Here is a 9377-nt window from a genome sequence, read left to right on the forward strand (position 1 = left end):
AAATATGATGCCAAGCGTTTCAGTTCCTCACAGAACAGCATATTAAACATCTAACAACAACACAAACTCCAGTAAAGACAAACAAATATGAAAGTGACCCACCCACTTCTCCTGGATTCACCTTAAAACATGCTTCTTACTGTAAAACAGTCTGATGTCTGAAACTGAGTTATATGTGGAAAACTCAAACGGAGACTTTGCCTCTTGATTTCACACATCTTCACTGACAGACTGAAGCAGACAAAGACAGAAACACAGATGTGCTCAATGACATCGTGGGGACAACATTTGTAAATGTGGAAATGCAGAATGTTTTCTTCAGTCGTGCAGTGAGTGCCAGTCATCCAGTGAGTGCCAGTGAGTGCCAGTGAGTGCCAGTGAGTACCAATCGTCCAGTGAGTGCCAATGAGTGCCAGTCATCCAGTGAGTGCCAGTGAGTCCCAGTGAGTGCCAGTCATCCAGTGAGTGCCAGTGAGTGCCAGTCATCCAGTGAGTGCCAGCGAGTGCCAGTCGTCCAGTGAGTGTCAGTGAGTGCCAGCGACTGAGTCCCAGTGAGTGCCAGTCATCCAGTGAGTGCCAGTCGTCCAGTGAGTGCCAGTGAGTGCCAGTGAGTGCCAGTCGTCCAGTGAGTGCCAGTGAGTGCCAGTCATCCAGTGAGTGCCAGTCGTCCAGTGAGTGCCAGTGAGTGCCAGTCATCCAGTGAGTGCCAGTGAGTGCCAGTCGTCCAGTGAGTGCCAGTGAGTGCCAGTCATCCAGTGAGTGCCAGTCGTCCAGTGAGTCCCAGTGAGTGCCAGTGAGTGCCTGTGAGTGAGTGCCAGTCGTCCAGTGAGTGCCAGTGAGTGCCAGTGAGTGCCAGTGAGTGCCAGTGAGTGCCAGTGAGTGCCAGTGAGTGCCAGTGAGTGCCAGTGAGTGCCAGTCGTCCAGTGAGTGCCAGTCGTCCAGTGAGTGCCAGTGAGTGCCAGTGAGTGCCAGTCGTCCAGTGAGTGTCAGTGAGTGCCAGTGAGTGCCAGTGAGTGCCAGTGAGTGCCAGTCATCCAGTGAGTGCCAGTGAGTGCCAGTGAGTGCCAGTCATCCAGTGAGTGCCAGTGAGTACCAATCGTCCAGTGAGTGCCAATGAGTGCCAGTCATCCAGTGAGTACCAGTGAGTCCCAGTGAGTGCCAGTCGTCCAGTGAGTGCCAGTCGTCCAGTGAATGCCAGTCGTCCAGTGAGTGCCAGTGAGTGCCAGCGAGTGAGTCCCAGTGAGTGCCAGTCGTCCAGTGAGTGCCAGTGAGTGCCAGCGAGTGCCAGTGAGTGCCAGCGAGTGCCAGTGAGTGCCAGCGAGTGAGTCCCAGTGAGTGCCAGTCGTCTAGTGAGTGCCAGTGAGTGCCAGTCATCCAGTGAGTGCCAGCGAGTGCCAGTGAGTGCCAGCGAGTGAGTCCCAGTGAGTGCCAGTCGTCCAGTGAGTGCCAGTGAGTGCCAGCGAGTGCCAGTGAGTGCCAGCGAGTGAGTCCCAGTGAGTGCCAGTCGTCTAGTGAGTGCCAGTGAGTGCCAGTCATCCAGTGAGTGCCAGCGAGTGCCAGTGAATGCCAGTCATCCAGTGAGTCCCAGTGAGTGCCAGTCGTCCAGTGAGTGCCAGTGAGTGCCAGTCATCCAGTGAGTGCCAGTGAGTGCCAGTGAACCCTATACTGACATGCAGAGCAGCCGAAATAAGCAGGGGAAAAGACAACAACAACAACCGAGAAAAGCCTGAAATATGTAAAAACAATTTCAAACAATCCAGTAGTGAAAGTCAGTGGTGATCTAGTAACAGCTGTTCACTGCACAGCAACTGTTGACTTTAGTTTACACGACAGCGCTGGATCATTTTTATTTAAATGTGCATGCATTTTCATTAAAAGATGGACCATTTGGATCGCATAAACTCATGAGCTACTGTTTGAAATTCATCTTGGGGGTGATTAATGTTTTATATTTAGTGGATGAGATGGTGCTTTCCCTGTACAATGTCACACGTTTTGATGTCCAGGGTTTAATTTGGCTCCGTCTTAATCCTCTCGTGTCACTGAGCACAGTTTTGCAGCACACTCCATTATGGATGGGCGATTAATGTTGAGATCATGAATACGCTGGAGTGAATATTAAGCGTTCTGTTCAGCGTCACCACACACACATACGCATATTAATTAGCAGGAGGCACATTATGAGATGACATGGCCTCCGAAATGATCTTTAGCAAATAACACTCTATATAGCTCTGTTCCTAACACTGTTGTTGTGGTAGTTACGAGGGCAAAAGTATACACACATATTTGCATATATATGAATGTCTTTTAGTTCATTGTGTTCATCTGTCAGATTGATGCAGTGTGTGTGTGTGTGTGTGAGAGAGAGAGAGAGAGAGTGTGTGTATGAGTGTGTGTGTGTGTGTGTGTGTGTGTGTATATGTGTGTGTAACTGTGGTAAATCAACAGCGCCCCCTGTTGAGTGCAGAAGTGCAGTGACACTTTAACCAGCAACAAACAAGATAATAACAAGACTAGCTTTACTAAGAAAGGGAAGTAAAAAGTTAATATGACTTTCAAGATCAAACTTTTCTCTATTCGTTTTATATAGAGAAGAATGAAATAAGCCACATGAGGTCATGCACTGCAGTGAATTTACCATGGTAAAAGTACCTGCAGCTAAAAGAAAAGGAGCTCCATCGGCAAACACTGTAAAAATCCATTTGAGAGGTTCTGGAACAAGAACAAATGTGGGCGGGGCTTGATTGTGTCTGTGGGGAAATGATTGGATGGTTGTGGTTTGCTATTGGCTGATCTCATGTGAGTGACAGGTTGCCCCGCCCTCGTCATCAGAGAAGAGAAGAGATGCTGCAAGAGGAACTTATTCTGATTCAAAATGAACACAATAATGATGTGCACCCATAAATCATTTAGAATAAACAGTGCAACATTCCATAAAAACAAAAACAAAACAAAAAAACAATAATTGTCTGTTTTGATTTCATGGGCACTTTAATTAAGTCTCAAGTGTCGGAGCTGCAGGGTGTTAAAGGTGTTTGCTCAAATACTCACCTGTCATGGGATGGAGAGCGGAGCAGAATCGCCATGGTTACAGTCTCAGCGAGTGAAGTGTGATTAATAGCAGGAAGGCTAGTGGCGAGAGACAGATGTAGGTCATGAACGCTTAGAAAAGCATGTTGACAGCGAAATCAATAAAAGCCCCTGAGCCGCACAGAGCACTTTCATAATCGGAAAGATTCAGTCTCTTCGACACAATGAAAACATTGTGTTTTGAGCCCGTCTGACTGGTGGAAGAGACTGAGAGCGAATGAGAGACACAAGCACATTACATCGACTCCCCCTGCAGGAAGATCTGGAGAGGTTCAGGCATCAAGAACTTCTGGAAATGTCCTTCATATCCAGAGAGAAAATTAAGAGAAACATCATCAACAAAAAATAAAAGTTATGAAAACGTTACACAGTCTGGATCGTTCAGGCTCCAGGAATCACTATGTTTCGGGACACATGTGTGTTTTTCATAACATTATCGGTCCTCTAATATCATGCATGTGGTTAATATGAGGAGTTTATAGAAACACTCCTGGTTTCTTCATGTTTCAGCTTTCCTTCATCTGAGCTCTGAGAGACTCAACTCATCTTTAATATGCTGGATTTATGTGGCACATATTATATCAGTTAATAAGAAGATGAAGATGGATTGTGAAGGGGACAGAAGTCTAATCCACTTCAGTTTAAGAGTAGTTGCTAAATACATTACAAATCACGGTAACGCTTTACAATAAGGTTCATTAGTTGGCTATTAACTAACAATGAGTGCATTAACAGTGTATTAACTAATGTTCACAAATACAACCTTTGATTTTAATAATGCATTAGTAAATGTTAAAATTAATTTTAACTAAGATTGATAAATACTGCAGAAGAGTTGTTCATTCTTAGTTCATGTTAACCAATGTTAACTAAAATTGCTGAGTGTTACCGTTACTCATAAATGTTCTCTAAACAGTCAAAACATCCAGTTTTCTTCTTAGATATATCAATGTTACGGGAACATTCCATACATTATAATGGGAAACAAGTAGTTGCATTTAAAAAAAAAAAATGTTAATGCGTTTATGCATTCCCTGACCGATGAATAAATAATGTTTAGTGCTAACGTTCTGAGAACATTATTAAAGACTAGATAACTTTGAACGAACGTTCTGTTAATGTTACTGGAAGAACGTTTGTTTAAACCTTGAGAGAACATTAGCGGGGATGAAGAGATCATCACCTCATTAGACCCTCATCATCTGCACTAATAAACACATACTGTTTGTTAATCATCAGTAAACACTGTTTGTTTGAAGGGAAAGTTCAGTCGTTAGCATGATTAGCATCAGTGTTTCCGGCTCCTCGCCGCAGGTCATTAAGAGCTGATGTATGACCTTGTTAAACTAACTCGTGTGAACTGTGACGCTCATCAGGCTCATTAAGTCTCGCTGACCAGGAGTGTGTTTCCCGAGAGCATCGTTAGCCAACTATGGTCTCAAGTTCTGTTGTTATCAGCAGTTCAGCGAGTCGGTGTTTCCCGAAACCATCGTTCTAACGAACATTAGCAAAGTTACCGCATCGCAGAGTTGTGTGTTTGGAGCGACAGATCTCCTGTGGTTAGAAGCAGTTTCTTGTTTTTATAACGTGGACTCAATAAATCCTGATCTTGAGCAAAATAATCAAGCTGACATTCAGTGCAATATATATATTTTATTTAGAAGACATACAAATATCACTTTCGTCTTTTAGTTTGTCAAGAGATTTATTAAAGCTTGTTTTTGAAGAGTGCGCATGTGTGAACGAGCTCTAGTGTGTAAGAACGAGTCTATGACTGAATCTGGAAATAGAGCAAAATAACTGAGAAAAATGATGTCCGTAATAATTTATAGTAAAACATCTAGCTTTAATTAGATCTCAAACGAATTCATTAAAAGTAGTTATTACTCCATAACCTGCGTGACATCATTAACCAACGTGGTTGAACGACCAATTTGCAACAATAAGGTTTCGGGAAACAGTCGTGACTATAGTTGATTTCTTCAGCGATACATCTGTGATACTGTGATAGTGAAGCCGCGAGTTACAGCGTTATACGGTAAACACAGCCCTGGCCAGCCTGAGTTTGTTCTCGGACCTCGATGGGTCAGGACACACACAGGGCTTCATCTTTCACCCCGGCCTCGAGACTGAGGCCTGCAAACCACCCGAGGGAACCGGCCTGGGATTCGAAGGTCTCTCTTTGGCTTTGAAACTGTTCCAGTTAGTCCCACTGAAGTGCCTTGGAACGCGCAGCTTTGTCTGATGCGTTGACGTAATTTCCACTGAATCAGGAAGAGAAGGCGGGACATATTGAATGGCTCCTCCCCCTTTTCAAACAGCCAATAGCGTTTAGTTTCCCTCACAGACTCACAGCACCATGGAAGCGACTCCGAGCGCTGATGATACGCTGGACTCAATAGTAGAGGATTCATTCATTTCGTTCTTGACCGTACAGTTGGAGAACGGGATAAACCTCGAATGTTTGAGCAAATGAACACACACTCCAACCCATAATGCTCAGTGTGTGTCAACGGTCACGTTGACCAGGTGGTGTTTATAGCATAGGGGGCGGAGCTTTAGAGTCTAGAGAGCATGTGATTGGACAGAAGATGTGATGAGAAGCTGAAGTCGCGGTGATGTCATAAAAATCCGTGATTCGTTTTAGCGGAAGTGAGAGAGTGAGTTTTGAATGCTTATATCTCCTAAATGTGAATTTTGTCATTGTTTTGGAACACACCAGCTTATTCATAAGCTTTAAGATAACATATTCATACTAAAAGCTAAAAAACTTGCATTTTGATTTCAGGGGGCCTTAAAGTTCTGACTTTGAAAACTGTGTTATTTTTATCCATACCTTCTCTCAGGAGAATAGGAGACCTCCAGACTCTTTCGGTTCCCCGTCATCCTTAGAATTTGCACCAGGAATGTTGAAAGCATTCTTACACCCGAGACCGGGGCAATGTGCCTAAAGTGCCAACTAATGTCCCACGACCCACAGTTCTGCAGGCTTTAGTAGTTATCAGCCCACAGTTCTGTCCTTTGGTGTGTCCAGTCGTGTCCGATGAGCTTCCCTGTGGAGAAAGCCCGATCAGCTGTTTGTACGGTGGGGTTCGCCTAAGAAAGGTTTTCCCGTGACCAAGCAGAAGTTAGTAAGTGGATAGTCGAGGCTATTTGACTTGCTTACGAGGCTTCTGGACAACCTTCACCCATGTCTGTTAGAGTTCATTCGACGAGAAGTATGGCGACTTCTAAAGCCTTACTGTCAGGAGAATCCCTTCAAGAAGATTCACATCTGGGAGGTTTTGGGCTCTGCAGTTCTCTTAGTTCTGCTCATTCACACTACACTGCAAAAAATGCTTTTCTTAGTATTTAAAAAAAATCTTAAATCAAGATGCATTTACTAGATGAGTAAAATAACAATATATTATGTCTTGTTTTCTGGGGAAATAAATCTAAATTAAGTGAGTTGTTGCTTAAAACAAGCGCAATGATCTGCCAGTGGGGAAAGATAATCTTGTTTCTGTTTGAATTAACATTATTTTTCTTTCCCCACAGGCAGATCATTAGCTCGTCAGTACGGTGAAGTGTGTGTAATCGCTCCCACAGCATCGCCACTATGACGCCGCGTCTCGGCCCTTCTCAGGGAACGGTGGTTACTCGTAACCTGAGACGTTTTTTAAAATGTTTCAAACACGTTTTTTCTTGATTAAATGAACGTTAAGGAAACATTCCATTGTATCGTTCTGCAAACATTATGTGAACGTTACTTTTGAATGTTCTCTGAACGTTCTGAAACAAGTAGTAACATTTAAAAAATGCTGCACGAACATCCGACTAAAACATCTAAGAAAAAACGTCCCATGAACGATGTATTAATAATGTTTTTGTGTTATTATCACAAATAAAACAATCGACCCTCAAGCACAACTACGCAATATGATTACAAAATCTTTAACACATTGGTAACACTTTATTAATAACTGCATGCTATGAATCATTAGTTCAGCATTAGTAAATAGTGAATTCATCATTTATAAAGCATTAATGGCCATTAATAAGCAGTTTATTCATCTCCATTGTAAAAGCTTAACTAGTCCTCACTTTAGATTAGCTCACAAAAATAGTTAACTACCTGAATTACAGTAGGAATACATTTACTAACACACTACTTAACTATTATTATGTGTGTAAATAATAAGATGCATAAATGTACATTTATTAATCATTTACTTGCACTTTCTAAATGATCTTATAAATCACTAACAACCCCTAAATAACTGGTTTGTAAATAATGGAATGCATAATTTAGAAATCATAAATTGATCTTTAATAAAGTATGAAAATACAATTATTAAACTCATTACAGATATGCTTATAAACCAAGAATAAAGCATTTATAGCTGTATTTATTAATGTCTATTAATTCTTTATAACTGATGAATTAACTATTTACTAATGCTTAATGATTCATAGCATGCAGTTATTATAAAGTGTTACCAACACATTTATAATAATATTTGTGTGATATAAAGTATGGCTGTCTTACACTACTGTATAAGAGTATCTGACTAATCATAAGAACCCTTTTCCATTATAAAGAACCTTTTGTGAATAATGACTCTTGTCTTTTTAGAGCTGCTTTACAGAAGAATCTGAATTAGTCTCATATTTGATGAAGTTTGCATCATTGATTCTGTTATAGTTTATTACTGTAAAGCTGCTTTGAAACAGTATAAAGCGCTATAGAAATAAAGTTGACTTGACATCTCTATTTTAAGAGTATGCACGTGTCCAAGTGTTTCTTCTGAAATCACAAGTCAGATCTGAAGTGCTCTCAGACGGACGGTAATTATGAGAGATTTCTGGAGGTAGTTTGTGTTTATCAGAGCAGTTGTGCATTAGTGTTCTGTTAGCAGAGCAGATAAGCTGTAGATTTCATTCTCAACGTTTAAATAACTGGTTTGAGAGCGCTCTCCTGCGCACATGCTCATGTTTTAATTTGCTCAAGTAAGTTTCCATTCTTGTCACGTTTAGATCACAACGACTTACATTCGTGCAACTTCACAGTTTTCACTATAATTCTGACATGTGGACAATATATTACGGCAGAATAGAATAAAGGATGAGTGGATCACAGCTTTAACTGCTTCACTGTGTGTAAGAATATGTACATCTTTCTGCCAGTCCTGATGAAAACATTCCACACTCTTAATAATAAAGCTTCTCTACTGGCATCAGTGGTTTCATGAAGAACCTTTAACATCCATGGATTCTTTCCATCGCACTAAAGCTTCTTTATAGAGGAAAAAGTTATTAAAATTGAAGAAAAAATGGTTCATTTAAGAGCTGATCACTGAGAGGTTCTTTGGGGGAATGAAAACGGTTCTTTATGGCCCCTTTTGGAACCTTTATTTTTCAAGTCTTTATTCAAGATATTGTTGCATGTATTAATAACTATGTCATTACACTCATAGACAGACACTGTCTTACACAGTCATCAGCCAAAGTGACTCATATTATATTGATTATATGAGTTCATGCATTGACTGGGAATCAAACTCCTGACGGACCTTCAGCTGCTGATCGCCAAACTCAATTATTGTGCATATTTCATAACCACCACATGAGGGAGCTGTAACCTGCCCTCTCAGCGCATTGAAGATGAGGGGCTTTAGTGATGATGAGGATGATCAAATACTTCTGTGCTGTCCATGACATTGAGTGTTTATTAAGAGGAACATTGTCACCATTAATATTTCATTTATATTAGTGTGAGATTGCATTGCAAAATCACAGGCACACAGGGACAATCACACATTTACTGGAGAAGCAAAATGACTGAAGATATTTAATATATATAAGTCTTGTTTAGTGTAAAATGTGTCAAAATAAAGTGAGTTTGTGCTTAAAACAAGAACAAATATCTGTCAATGGAGGCAGAGATTAAGATTATTTTAGTCCCCAAGTGATCCCATCACGTCTCCCATTAACGCTCCCAGTGTGAAACATCATCGTCACACAAATGAAACGAGCATTAAGAGACGAGAGAACAGCAGCAGCTTCAAACACTGGAGATCTTTATTCAGATCCTCACTTTTACATCAGTGACCATCAACACTTATCATATAATATAAGCAGGAGATGATCCTCTGAGACCCACGCTCAGGCCGTTCCACAGACACACACAAACCCGGCGCTGACTCAAAGAATACAGACAGAAAAGACTGAGTCCAGAGTTTGCCAATAACACAACACAGCGTAAACAAATATTTATAATCAGTGTTTTGTAGGCCAGTCGTGTT

Source organism: Rutilus rutilus (assembly GCF_951802725.1).
Source record: "Rutilus rutilus genome assembly, chromosome: 7".
Taxonomy (NCBI): Eukaryota; Metazoa; Chordata; class Actinopteri; order Cypriniformes; family Leuciscidae; genus Rutilus; species Rutilus rutilus.